Below are 14,508 nucleotides of genomic sequence, written 5' to 3' on the forward strand. Positions count from 1 at the left end.
TTCGAGGCCGGCCCCTCTTTTTCAAGGGGAAAAGATAGCTTCATTGGCCGACTTCATTTAATTCGTATGAGGTGGCACATCTCTACTGAAAAATAGGAGCCACAATATAGCTTTTGCCAAATTGCTTAGATAACATATAAAATCTCCCATTATAATGATATTTGTAGATATGTATGTACTATTTCCCATTTTTCCCTAACAAAACTCTCATCTTCCGTCTCAATATCCCATCTAACTCACTTTTTACCTGGACTTCTTTCCCTGTATACTAAATAAAACCTACCCAACTTGTTTCTCACTTTCTAAACATAAAAATAATCAAGCCTATTTTTTCCTCTGTATTTAATAACTTTATCTCTTTGTAGGTATGAGGTGAATAATGATGGCTTTTGAAAGAGAAGGATTAAAACCATGGTTTAAAATTTCGGTTTCGGTACCGGTACCCCTAAATTTTAGAAATTTTGGTCGAAATTTGGTAATAATTAAAAAAGCTTATTTAATTCATTTCGAAAGTCAAAAGTTCCGAATTTCTTTATTCTTTTTTTTTAATTTGCATTTTCTCGAAATTTCGGCCAAAATTTGGTAATGGCCGAAATTCGAAATTTTGCCAAATTTCGGTTTCGGTCCCTGGATTTCGGTCGAAATTTAAAACCATGATTAAAACCACAAGGGGAAAGATAATTGGTTTTGAGCACATTAAATAAACTGATTATCTTAGTTCGTTATCCTCCATTTGGTTTTGCCCGTCATATCAAAACGGGGAATCTTGTGTTTCCAAAAAACTACACGTTGCTTAATAGCAAAGCAAAGAGGCCTAGTGGGGTGACAACATGGCCCACCAGTGGCTAATCAGATCGGAAATTTGCCATACGTTCCAGAAATGAATGATGTTAAGGTGACCGCCTCAACCAATCAACTATAAGTCTAGCTAGTAGACCACCAAAACGAACTTCAACAAGCAATCGTCACTTGTTCTTTTACTTTTAATGACGAATATTAGGAAATTGATACTTGCACTCATTATTTATTTTACGGGATTTGCTAGGGACAAAAGCAGAGGTTTCACGTCTGGCTGCTGTTGCATCAGTGACCAGCCACCTCAGATGAATTAAAGGAATGAGACAAAATCGGTTGAAACGTGAGCTTATGTGGCTGTTCTCTCATGCAACAACCCGTCCGTGAAATTCTTTCTGGGATGGTCCCTAGCAAATCCCATATTTTACAAGTTCCTAATTATCATTTAACGGATGCTATAATGTAGAGTAATAGAGAGGAGGCACATCAAACATGACTTCTAGTCTGCATGGTCAACATGCAATTTTGGAAGCCCAATTTAACGGAAGGTCATTTAGAGGCTCATTTTTTACGGAAGGTCACTTAGAGGCTCACTTTTGCAGGAGAAATCTTCAACACATGCGCACTTTGTATGGCTGTCTAATTCATTTATCTATGGTGCCTGTTCTCTCCAAAAAAGTGAGCCCCGAAATGGCTTGCCAAAAACTGTTCATATGTTGGGCCACATCGTAAATAGGCCGTAACCCATAACTCATCTCCATAGGATGATCCTAACCCTCCAATCTGAAGACGTTTAAAACTACAGTGGGACCCACTTGGTAGGATGACCCAAACCATTCATTTCGTGGGACACAACATAAATATATAGGCTTTGCCCCATAAATCATCTCCATAGGATGATCCTAACCCTCCGATCTGATGAGGCTTCTATAATGTGCAATCCCTATTGAGATGATTTATGGGTTACAGCCAGTTTACATTATGGCCCAACAAATGAACACTTTGGATCATCCTATGAAGTTGGCTCTGCTGCACTTTTCGAAAAAATACCAGAGTTCACTTTCATACAGCATACAAAATCCCTGTTAATGTGGCCCTAAAGTTCATTTCAAGTGAGCTAAAAAGCAATCACTTGCCCTTGCATTTAGTGATGCTATGAATGTGCTTGGGTCAGACGATTCAATGGGACGGCTATGTGGCTAGATGTTTGCATGTGCGCCCTTTTACGTTGTGGTAATTAAGGTAATCAAATTACCCAAATGTGGATCCAGGGGCTTGATTTAGTATTTGTTAGGCTCTATCGTGGGAAAGCCATTTCGCAGAATACTTTTGAAGGAGACAACAACGCTTACTTTTTAGTAGATTTTGCCTTATTAATCTGACAACTTGGTTAGAAACACTGAGAAAATACTTGAGCACTAGAACATAACAGAGAACATGACCTTGGATAGGAGAGAATGGAAGAAAATGACCCATGTGGACAAACCCAACAAGTGTCAAGATTAGACTAAGTCAGTTTGAGCCGGATAGAGGTTTTCACTTTCTTTATTAAAATTTTCTAAAGGATTCATTAGCCGACCCAACTAGTTTAGGACAAAGGCTTAGTTGAGTTGTCTTATTAATCTGAGTTGGAGAATCAGATGTATTTTTAAAAGCTGACTTTCAAAGAATAGGGGCGGCCTTTCATCTTATTTATGCAAGGGCGCCTTTGAGTTTAGCATTCCTCTCTTCTGAATGACTGAAAGCTACGTTATATTCTTTGTTTACGAAGATCGAGACGAGATAAATAATGGCTTGGAAGGGTAGAGAAATTAGGGTTTCAAAGGCCAAAGGCAGCGTTCTCGAACGACAACACGTTGAGAAATCGCCTTTTTCGAATTTACAGACATTCAGATTCTTGAAATTTCGAGTTACCGAACAAGAAAGACGAGGAAAAGATCTCCGGTATGTTCTTTCGCTGGAAAAAAAAAAAGTGTAAATGTTTCCACGCTCATTTTTGCGGAGAAAATCAAGTACTAGAGTCTAGAAAATTGCAAGAGCAAAATATTTGAATACTTTTTTCATCTGTAATTACAGATTTTCCGTTTCTGTACACATTTACGAATTCCTAATCTCTTCTATATCTGCATTTGCATTGTCTCTAATCAGATCTGTACGTTTCTAGGGTTTATGTTTGTGAACGAGATATAGAGATTGCATTGACAGAATGCTTCCTTCTGGTATAAGCTTTAAAATCTCTATTTTCTTAGACCAAAAAATTACATGTAATTTTCCTCTTCTTTTTTCTGATTCTTCCGCTTTCCTCAGATCAAAGGTTGAATCCTGGACGTTGGACGCAAAAATCAATCTCATCCGCTTATCTGTCGTTTTCTGCTTTAGGTGCTCTTCTCTCTCTCTCTCACTCTCTCCCCGTTTGATTTTCTGTTTCTTCTTTATTTTCTCTGTCGTCTTTTTTATGTTTAGGAAGCTGATTTTTTCACCCCCTGTAGGATGATGCGCCCCCCTACTAACGTGAATTGTGGGCAGACAGACTTATCGTTTTTTGAGTTTCTGACGTAAACAATACGTTAACAAGGAGGCGCATCATCCTACAGGGGTGAAAAAAATCATTGCTTGATGTTTATAGTGGAAAAACGTGGCGACAGAGATGGGATAGCAATTTGTCTTACGTTATATTTCTGTCCAAAATTAGTTCTAGCTCTGGGACTCTTGCTTTTTGGCTGGACTTGCAGCCTCGATTCTGATTCTTAGTGACAAAAATGTTCCGCCTTCTTTTCCAAATATGTTCTACGTAAAAGTATAGATTTCTCGGACCACAAAATGCCCCCCCCCCCCCCCCCCAAAAAAAGGGCAAAATACTCTTTATGTTTCTACGAGCTTGGATTACCCCCATATTCCCCAAGGGTATTGTCGGTATTTTTGTTAATTGGAAAAGCAAGACAGGCGCTTTTCTTTCTAAGGGTGTGTTTGGCGTACCGTTTGAAATAGCGTTTAAAACGCTGTTTTGCAAAACGGTATTTTGGTTCAAAACGGCGTTTTCATGTTTGGTTGGCCATATCAAAACGGCGTTTTAAACAGCAAACGGAGGTATTGTGTGTTTGGTTGCAAATGCCCCAAAACGGAGTTGTAGTGGTAAAATGACCAAAAAGGGCATTGTTTGGTTGGCCTCAATGTAACTCAACTACTCTCTCATTAGGCCCACTATTAAAAGGTCATTAAGATCTCATTTAAACACTATTAAAATGAAACATCATTGTCGAAAAAATAAATGGCTATACCTTTGGGGTTCTTCTCCTTCTTCTTCTCAACAGCCGGATTTGCCGGATTTGAAGGACGAGTGGAGGCGCTGAGGCAGTGAGGCGTGAGAGGGTTTGCAATTTTGCAAAGTAGATGAAGAAAGTAAGAAACTAGGGTTTCTTTTAATTTTTTTGTCTTTAGAAAATTAAAATTAAGAGATCATATAACTATATCAGCAGCCCCTCGTTTTGAATTAAATATTAACAATTTAACAAATTTGTGTCCTCAAGAATGATATTAACACCCTCACTTTTTTGGTATTTGACGTAACGTATAAAATTGCGCGCATATCCCCTCCGTTTGCAAAACGCCGTTTTGAACGCTATTTCAAACGGTCCGTTAATCTGGATGGCAGTGGGATCCACACATGCGCTTTAGTTAAAAAAAGCCTAGGTAGTCCGCCCCAATCTTGACCCTTAATTTGTACACTAGTTTGACCCCATAGGCATCGAAATACAAAAATCTCATAACAGGACGATCCAGGCCGTCCCATCTAAGCAGCTTTGTTCATTCTCAACGGACAAAATTCAAATGATTGAATATAGACCCTAACCTTCCTTTTCAATAATGTGTCATAGGATGTGAATGTACGTAATTACAGGTAGGATTGGGCAATAGCACCTTACCAAAAACCCATATATGAAAGTGTTGCAGTTCCACGCAAAAGCAAATAGTCCCACATTGGATAAGAGAAATGGATGGGGATGGGTTATAAGGGAATGGGCGCCTTCCCTCTAATAACTAGGTTTTAGGGGTGAGTTGTACCAGGTTAAGGTCCCTAGAGAAAGGGCTTTTGCACTATCACTTCTGCTTAATAAGAAATGGGTACGTAAAATCCGGGCTACTTTTCAAGAAGTTGAAAAGAAAATGTTACCCTTTTCTAATCAAGACACAGGTCACAGTAGGGTTGCAACAGGGTCGGGTTGGGTCGGGTTTTTCAAAACCCTAGCCCAACCCTGGATCCCATTATCTCGGCCCTTACCCGCCCTGACCCTGAGTCAAGGCCGGAAAACCTCAACCCATTACCCGCCCTACAGGGTATTGCGCTGGCCCTGGCCCCTGATTGGCCCTGATTGGGTAGGGCCGAGCCGGACCGGCCCTAATTGACCCTAGTGCAAATACCTGTTAAGAGTGCTAAAAATAAAGCAACCACTTATCATATGGAACAAAATGATCAATAAACAGATAAAATGAACAAAATAAGACAATATGAGTTCAACAACATGCGGGCAACAGAGAAAATTAATAATAATAATCTAAAGAAGCATCAATCCAAGATAATAGAAAACATTAGCAAAAGAAACATGCACAGATGGTTCAATTCTATAACAGAAAACTCAGGGTCAGGCCGGGTCAGGGTACCCGAGGCATTAACCCAAAACCCGGCTGACCTGAGTCAGGGTAAAAAAAAAAAAAAATGAACCCTGACCCGCCCTCAGGGTTAGAAAATCCAGCCCTGACCTTGTTCGGGCTCAGGGCGGGTCAGGGCTGATAGGGCCAAAGTTGCACCCATAGGTCACAGGCTCCAAGCATGAGGACATTTTTGTAATTTTACACTTTAGGGCAGCTTAGCAAGAGAACAGAGTTAGCACTCAGCAGGCCTTCCAAATACTTGCTTATGCAAATCTAGCATCTTTCTGGCTCTGAAGTTCATGCTTTTCACATGCTCTTTAACTTGCCCTGATCTGCCGTCCCACCACCTTAATCATTTAAGTAGTAGGCATCTCTCCCAGCTTAAACCTCCCTTACTCTCATACGCTAGCATGCCAGCACGCACGGGGAAAGGCTTTTCTTCTTTTCCTATTCCGGCCGGCGCCCTTAGCAGCGGTTTAGTCGTTCAGTAATGCCAGCAACCAATAAGAAGGCACCTTTGTCTGAGCCACCTTTTTGGTTACGTTTCCCGATCTCGATCCACTAATGGATATGCTACAGGTCTTTCTTATTTCTCAGCTACTGATGATGGCTTTCAATCTCGCACCGTGGGATAGCGAATGAAGCAGCATCAGTAGTCGCATATCCAGTAGCTCATCCATTGATAGATCCAGTTGCAGCCACGTCCCGTGATCCGCATCCAATCCTTTTGCCATCCCTCCATTCGAGGTCCAGGTATCAGCATTCATCTGATCCTTGGATCTCGATCATTCCCATCTCCGGTATCTTTGATGTCATCCCCTCTCGCCCCCTTTCATCAGTTGAGTGCTTTCACGAATTGCCGACCTGCCTTTGATGTGCAGATTTGTTCAGGAGGTAGCCCCATCAATCCTTTATTTTCAACCTGCCTGCCTATAGACCTCTTGGTTGGCTCTTCATCATCGAATCCTGACAATAGAGAGTCTTCAACGGAAAGGTTTTTATGATATGAAACTAATCGATGTGATCTATGTAATTGTGAGGGTGAATCTCTAGCTCTTATGATTAAGTGTTATGAGACTTATGACCTTTATCAGAGATAGTGAAAAGACAGAAGTTAAAAAGGGAGCAATAGGACGGAAACAAAAGAGGCGGTGACCTACTCCAGATCGACCAGTAAGCTAATAGATCGCCCGGAGGAAAGCTGGCCTGGTCTTGGATATTGGTGAGACGAAGCCTTCCTTACCCTGACAGTACAACATTACCTTCATTGCTAATGCGAAGGGACAAGTCTATTTTTGCCATCAGTTTTCCGGATCTCACCTGCATACTAGTCAATAGTTGAAAATAAAGACACCCACTTTTTTCTTTTTCCTTCTAATGAATGTAATTCTTTCACTGTTAATTTGTCTAAACACCTCCTTCAATTTATTGCTTGACCTTGTCGTCGGCAGGCTGAGGAGAGAGACGGGAGGGGAGAAATATGATTGTGAAGGTGATAGTTGCTTGTTACTACTGTACATGGGTTACTAGCATGATTATCTTTAGAAGCTAGCTTATGTGAAAAAATGGGCAGGTCGGGGAACACCCGAATGCACAACAGGGGTCTGTCCCAAGTAAAATACAGGCGAGCATATCACTTCTCATATTTTAACTTAAAAGGTGTGGAAATGTCATTTGCATTGATTCACATGTTGCATCTCGGTTTATTTACGTAATTTATCTCGAGCAACACACGCACCCAAAAAAGAGGGAAAGAGCGGAAACATCCTGCAAGGTCGTTGGGTGAGATCTCTGGTTTGGATTACTTATAAAGTGGGATAAGATCATAATACTTCTTGTTTCCTGTATCTTTCTTGTTATTGTTCTTTAGTTGCCCCTTCTCGGGTGCTCTCTTTTCATTTTATACAAATAGTTATTTCAAACAAAAAAAAGTTCATAATACTATGCCATGCATGCCTAAAGAACGATATCACATCGGTAGCCTAAAGAACGATATCACATCGGATAGAGCGATATGATGTGACATCCACAGCTCTCGCCTATCATCTACCTATAATCATCAAGAATTTAACATTTCTTGAGAGAGAGAGGGAGTTTAGGGGCGACCAAAATCCCTTATAAGACGGGTTAATGACCAAAACACCCCTTGTGAGGGTTAAGTTTTCAAGTGAATGCAAATATCTACCGTACATGACGTGCTGCCACGCATGACAGACGTCGTCCGCCATCTTCTCGACCTGTATTAAAGTATAAAACAAGGTGATTTCACCATTATCAAAACGAGGACCTTTCGCCGCTCTCAATTATCTTACAGCATACGTAGTGGCCGGGTGATGATGGAAGTATTAAGCGGCAACAAAAGATGGAGATAACGCAGGCATGTACTAAATCATCTCGTGGGGGGTTTGCAAACTCGTACCAATTTAACACATAAAAGGAGCCAAGCACCATCACCCACCTGAAAGAGCAAAGGCTCTAAAAATTAACTTATTCACATATATCTAGGGCTGCAACTCGGGTCGGGCGGGTCGGGTTTTGGAGAACCCAACCCTACCCGAGAAATATCTCGGATCGGGTCGGGTCGGGTCGGGTTTTTTTTTTGGAAAACCCACGATTCCCAAACCCGGCCCTACCCATGATAAATCTCGGGTCGGGTCGGGTTTTTTCACGTTGACGCAATTTTTTAAGGAAAATTCTTGTTTGGCAAGGCAACTCAACTCATAGAAGTAGAAATTACACTCACATTACACTTGAATCAAACAATGATGTAATTACACTCACATTACACTTGAATCAAACAATGCCGTAATCAAACAATGTTGTAATTACAATCAAACAATGCTGAATCAAACGCTTGAATCAACTCAACTCATAGAAGCAGAAATTACACTCACATACAATAACAGTCGGTGCGTGGGTTTTCACTTTTAACTTGTAACTAACAATAGAAAGAAATGTACATACTATAACTTATGTAACTCGGGTCGGGTCGGGTCGGGCCCCTTCAAACCCGGCTCGACCCGAGATTCATGCGGGCTTTTGAATGCTCAACCCGGCTCGACCTGAAACCCATGAAACCTGAACCCGACCCAAGTTATTTTCGGGTCGGGTTGATGCGGGTCGGGTAAAACCCGGCTCGAGTTGCAGCCCTACATATATCTGTCTCCTTCTCTCATGTCATTATTTATTACATTATATAGATAGTGAAAAACCCAAAAATAGAAACCCTATTCTAACTTTACCTAAACAAAGAATTTGAATATAAAAGTTAAAAAAGTATTAGAAAAATAATCTTAAAATGTAAATCACCCTTAATGTCACGCCCCGGCCCTACACCGTGTAGATATTGTCCGGTTCTAGGCCACAGCCCTCCCCGGTTTTGTTTTTCCTGCGGAAAACGCGTCTACACAGGGAGAAAGGAAATCCACATATATAGCACATGAACTTTTTCCTCCCTTTCCGATGTGGGATCTCATAATCCACCCCCCTTAGGGCCCAGCGTCCTCTCTGGCACACCATATTGGATGAGAGGTCCCGCTCTGATACCATTATCTCACTCTCCTGCCCCGCTGTGTAGATATTGTCTGGTTCTGTGTCATCTACCCTCCCCGATTTTATTTTTCTGCGAAAAGCACGTCTACATAGGGAGAGGAGGAATCCACATACATATAGCCCAATAACTTTTCCTCCCTTTCCGATGTGGGACTATCACAATCTACCCCCCTTAGGGCCCAGCGTCCTCCCTGGCACACCGTACTGGATGAGATGTCCCGCTCTAATACCATTATCTCACACCCCTGCCCGCTGTGTAGATATTGTCCGGTTCTGAGTCATCTACCCTCCCCGGTTTTGTTTTTCTGCAGAAACCGCGTCTACATAGGGAGAGGAGAAATCCACATATATAGCCCAATAACTTTTCCTCCCTTTCCGATGTGGGATCTCAAAAAGGGAAATCCACATATATAGCCCAGGAACTTTTTCCTCCCTTTCCGATGTGGGATCTCATAATCCACCCCCCTTAGGGCCCAACGTCCTCGCTGGCACACCGTACTAGATGAGAGATCCCGCTCTGATACCATTATCTCACACCCCTGCCCCGCTGTGTAGATATTGTCCGGTTCTGTGTCATCTACCCTCCCCGGATTTGTTTTTCTACAGAAAACACGTCTACATAGGGAGAGGAGGAATCCACATATATAGCCCAGTAACTTTCCCTCCCTTTCCGATGTGGGACTGTCACAATCCACCCCTCTCAGGGCCCAGCGTCCTCGCTGGCACACCGTACTGGATGAGAGGTCCCGCTTTGATGTGTAGATATTGTCCGGTTCTGGGTCATCTACCCTCCCCGGTTTTGTTTTTTTTTTTTTTTGCAGAAAACGCATCTACATAGGGAGAGAAGAAATCCACATATATAGCCCAATAACTTTTCCTCCATTTCCGATGTGGGATCTCAAGAAGGCAAATCCACATATATAGCCTATTAACTTTTTCTCAAAACACGTCTACATAGGGAGAGGAGGAATCCACATATATAGCCCAGTAACTTTCCCTCCCTTTCCGATGTGGGACTATCACAATCCACCCCCCTTAGGGCCCAGCGTCCTCGCTGGCACACCATACTGGATGAGAGGTCCTGCTTTGATACCACTTTATGCCACGCCCCTGCCCCGCTATGTAGATATTGTCCGGTTCTGGGTCATCTACCCTCCCCGGTTTTGTTTTTTTTTTGCAGAAAACGCGTCTACATAGGGAGAGAATAAATCCACATATATAGCCCAATAACTTTTCCTCCCTTTCCGATGTGGGATCTCAAGAAGGCAAATCCACATATATAGCCCAGGAACTTTTCCTCCCTTTCTGATGTGGGATCTCACACTTAACTACATTAAATCACGTCCAAATCGTACGATCTAAGGCTGTTTGATAAGTGATTGAAGATCCTTAGTAAGAATACTAGAATATATAGGCTTTGCCCCATGAATCATCTGTATAGGATGATCCTAACCCTCCGATCTGATGAGGCTTCTATAATGTGCAATCCCTATTGAGATGATTTATTGGTTATAGCCAATTTACATTCTGGCCCAACAAATGAACGCTTTGGATCATCATATGAAGTAGGCTCCACTGCACTCTTCAAAAAATACCGGAGTTCACTCTCATACAGCATACAAAATCCTTTTTGATGTGGCCCTAACGTTCATTTCAAGTGAGCTAAAAAGCAATCACTTACCGTTGCATTTAGGGATGCTATGAATGTGTTTGGATCAGACGATTCATTGGGACGCCTATGTGGCTAGATGTTTGCATGTGCGCCCTTTTACGTTGTGGCAATTAAGGTAATCAAATTACCCAAATGTGGATCCAGGGGCTTGATTTGGTATTTGTTAGGCTTTATCGTGGGAAAGCCATTTCGCAGCACACTTCTGCAGGAGACAACAACGCTCGTTTTTTAGCAGATTTTGCCTTATTAATCTGACAACTTGGATAAAAACAGTGAGAATGGAAGAAAATGATCCATGTAGATGAACCCAATCAGTGTCACGATTAGACTTAGTCAATTTGAGTCAGGTCTAGCCTTTCACCTTCTTCATGAAATTTTTTCTATATGATTCATTAGCCGACCCTAGCTAGTTCGATAGAAAGGCTTAGTTGAGTTGAGTTGCGTTGAGTTGAGTTGAGTTGAGTTGGATTTGTCTCCTCAAGAAGAAGCCGCCAAATTGCCTAGGAAACCAAGTTTGTTAATATCGATTTACTAAGTTGGGTGAAGGTCGAACGTCTCTCTCATTCTCTCTCGTCAAACCTCACCTGCCATAAAGAAAACAGGAGGTTAATTTGGTCAAGGAAGTTGGGTGAATGATTTGAACGTTTGCAAGTTGCAACAACTACTTTCCTCGGTGGTAATTTCGTTATTTACTAAAGAATCAGATTTATTTTTAAAAGCAGTCTGCCGACTTTCAACGAATGGGGGCGCCCTTTCATATTATTTATACAAGGGCGCCTCTGAGTTTAGCATTCCTCTCTTCTGAAAGCTACGATATTTCTTTCTTTACGAAGATCGAGACAAGATAAATAATGGCTTGGAAGGGTAGAAGTTAGGGTTTCAAGGCTGAAAGGCAGCGTGCTCGAACGCCAACACGTTGAGAAATCGCTTTTTTCGAATTTACAGAGATTGAGATCCTTGAAATTTTGAGTTACCGAAGAAGAAAGACAAGGAAAAGATCTCCAGTATGTTGTTTGGCTGAGAAAATGTTTCCACGCTCATTTTTTTTGCGGAGAAAATCTAGTGCTAGTAAAGTACAAGAGCAAAAGATTTGAATGCTTTTTTCCTCTGTAATGACAGATTTTCCGTTTCTTTACAAATTTAAGAATTCCTTATCTCTTCTATTATCTCCATTTGCATGCTCTCTAATCAGATCTGTATTTTTTTTCCTTAGGCTCTAGGGTTTAGGTTTTTGAATGAGAGATAGAGAGAGGATTGACAGAATGCCACACTCTGGTAAGCTTTAAAATCTCTACTTTCTTAGACCAAAAAATTATATGCAATTTTCCTCTTCTTTTTTCTGATTCTTCCGCTTTCCTCAGATCAGAGGTTGAATCCTGGACGTTGGAGGCAAAAATCAATCTCATCGGCTTAATTGTCGTTTTCTGCTTTAGGTGCTCTCTCTCTCTCTCTCTCTCTCTCTCTCTCTCTCTCTCTCTCATTTTCTGTTTCTTCTTTACCTCCTATTAGGAGAGTCAATGGATCCAGACGGTCCGATGGATCTTCCGAATCCGAACGTTAATGAACGGGATTTAAACATATGAATAGGATCATGGGCATATTTTGGATCATCAAATCTGGGACCCGAAAAATTTCGGATTGGGTATGGGCACGCCAGAGTTGCCCATTAGATAGTGATGATCCGAAATGTTTTTCAAAAATACCCACCAAATTTTACTAAAGCTAACCATTCTATGAAGGGTATTGTTGTCAAAACCTCTCTTATCACTTGATGAATCGGTTGGGAATGTGATTTCACTCATTTCAGTCATTTCATTTCATACTTTCCAGAAGGAAAAGAGTGGGGTTTTAGGGTTTTTTTCTTTTGGCAACCCGGCTACCATTAACAGCAACGGCGATCCAAAATCCCAATCTCTCTCTCTCTCTCTCTCTCTCTCTCTCTCTCTCTCTCTCTCAAGAAGACAAGAACCTCAAGAGCTACATCGAGAGAGACTCCCTCGTTCGTAGATCTTACATTGTTTTAGGTTTTTTATTCCATTTCATTTTTTTAACATAAAAACTCAGATTTAGGGTTCTGATTTCTCTCTCCTCCACAGCTCGCCCTCAATGAGGTCGATCCCTCTGCACTGATCTCTTCAAGCTGTTAAATTGCTCGCCTTAAAAAAATAATTGTTTACTTAGCTTAGTGGGACATAATAGGACACTCCGATAGACGGTCCGAAATTAAATGGATCGTGATCATGACTTGGAAAGTAGGATCCGAAGAACAATCCGACTCCGAGCCGACTGATAAGGAATTTGAATGGATCGTGGCTGTGACATAGGTGGATCCGACCCGAAGTGGATCCGTCCGACCCCTACTTCCTCTGTCGTCTTTTTTATGTTGAGGGAGATGATTTTTTCACCTCCCTGATGCGCTCCCTTTAACGTGAATTTGGTCAGAATTAACGCTTTTTGACGTAAAATCACGTTAACAAGGGGGCGCATCATCCTACAGGGAGTGAAAAGATCATCGCTTGATGTTTATAGTGGAAAAACGTGGGGACAGAGATGGGATAGCAATTTGTGTTTCGTTATATTTCTGTCCAAAATTAGTTCTAGCTCTGGGACTCTTGCTTTTTGGCTGGCCCTCCAGCCTCGATTCTGATTCCTACTGTCAAAAATGTTCCGTTCTGCCTTCCTTTCCAAGTACTTCCTATTTTCAAGCTGTTAGTGTTCTACATAAAAGTATAGATTACTCGGACCACAAAATGCCCCCCAAAAACGACCAAAATACTCTTTTATCTTTCTACAAGCTTGGATTACCCCCATTCTCCAAGGGCATTGTCGGTATTTTATTAATTAAGGGCATTGTCGGTATTTTATTAATTAGAAAAGCAAAACACGGTGCTTTTCTTTCTAAGTTGCTTAATCTAGATGGCAGTGGGATCCACACATGCGCTTTAGTTAAAAAAAGCCTAGGTAGTCCGCCCCAATCTTGACCCTTAATTTGTACACTAGTTTGACCCCAGAAGGATGAAAATACAAATATCTCATAACAAGACGATCAGGGCCGTCCCATCTAACCAGCTTTATTCATTTTTAATGGACAAAATTCATATGATCGAATAGAGACCCTAACCTTCCTTTTATCCCTCAATAATGTGTCATAGCTCATAGGATGTGAATGTACGTAATTACAGGGCAAAAGCAAATATTACCACATTGGATAAGTGAAAGGGATGGGATGGGACGGGTTATAAGGGAATGGGCACCCTCCCTCTAATGGCTAGGTTTAGGAGTGAGTTCTACCCGGTTAAGGTCCCTAGAGAAAGGGCTTTTGCACAGTCTGCCTAATAAGAAATGGATACGTAAAATCAGGGCTACTTTTCAAGAAGTTGAAAAGAAAAATGTTACCCTTTTCAAATCAGGACACAGGTCATAGGCTCCAAGCATGAGGCCATTTTTGTAATCTTACACTTTAGGGCAGCTTAGCAAGAGAGAGAGAGTTAGCCCTCAGCAGGCCTTCCAAATACTTGCTCATACAAATCTAGCCTGTTTCGGATATTGGTGAGACGAAGCTTTCCTTACCCTGACCGTACACCATTACCTTCATTGCTAATGCGAAGAGACACGTCTATTTTTGCCATCACTTTTCCGGTTCTCACCTGCATAACAGAAAAAAAATTACTACTCAAAAGTTGAAAATAAAGACACACCCACTTTTTCTTTTTTCTTTTTCATTCTAATGAATGTAATTCTCACTGTTAATTTGCCTAAACACCCCCTTCAATTTCTTGATTGACCTTGTCCTTAGCAGGCTGAGGAGAGCGACGGGAAGGGAGAAATATGATTGTGAA

At 41.5% G+C, this 14,508-nt stretch overlaps 2 long non-coding RNA genes across 2 annotated transcripts; both read left to right on the forward strand.

Annotated features, from left to right (window-relative positions):
* The first annotated feature begins 2,603 nt into the window (after window positions 1-2,603).
* Window positions 2,604-3,272, forward strand: LOC143850780 (uncharacterized). The gene is made up of 3 exons (XR_013236049.1): window positions 2,604-2,739; window positions 2,960-3,014; window positions 3,103-3,272. It is a non-coding gene; the product is annotated as an uncharacterized LOC143850780 (long non-coding RNA).
* Window positions 3,273-11,462: 8,190 nt separating this feature from the next.
* Window positions 11,463-12,999, forward strand: LOC143851762 (uncharacterized). The gene is made up of 3 exons (XR_013236495.1): window positions 11,463-11,673; window positions 11,883-11,944; window positions 12,031-12,999. It is a non-coding gene; the product is annotated as an uncharacterized LOC143851762 (long non-coding RNA).
* Window positions 13,000-14,508: the final 1,509 nt, after the last annotated feature.

Source organism: Tasmannia lanceolata, unplaced genomic scaffold (genome assembly GCF_043159265.1).
Source record: "Tasmannia lanceolata isolate RefF3 unplaced genomic scaffold, GAP_Taslan_0.1 ptg000018l, whole genome shotgun sequence".
NCBI lineage: Eukaryota > Viridiplantae > Streptophyta > Magnoliopsida > Canellales > Winteraceae > Tasmannia > Tasmannia lanceolata.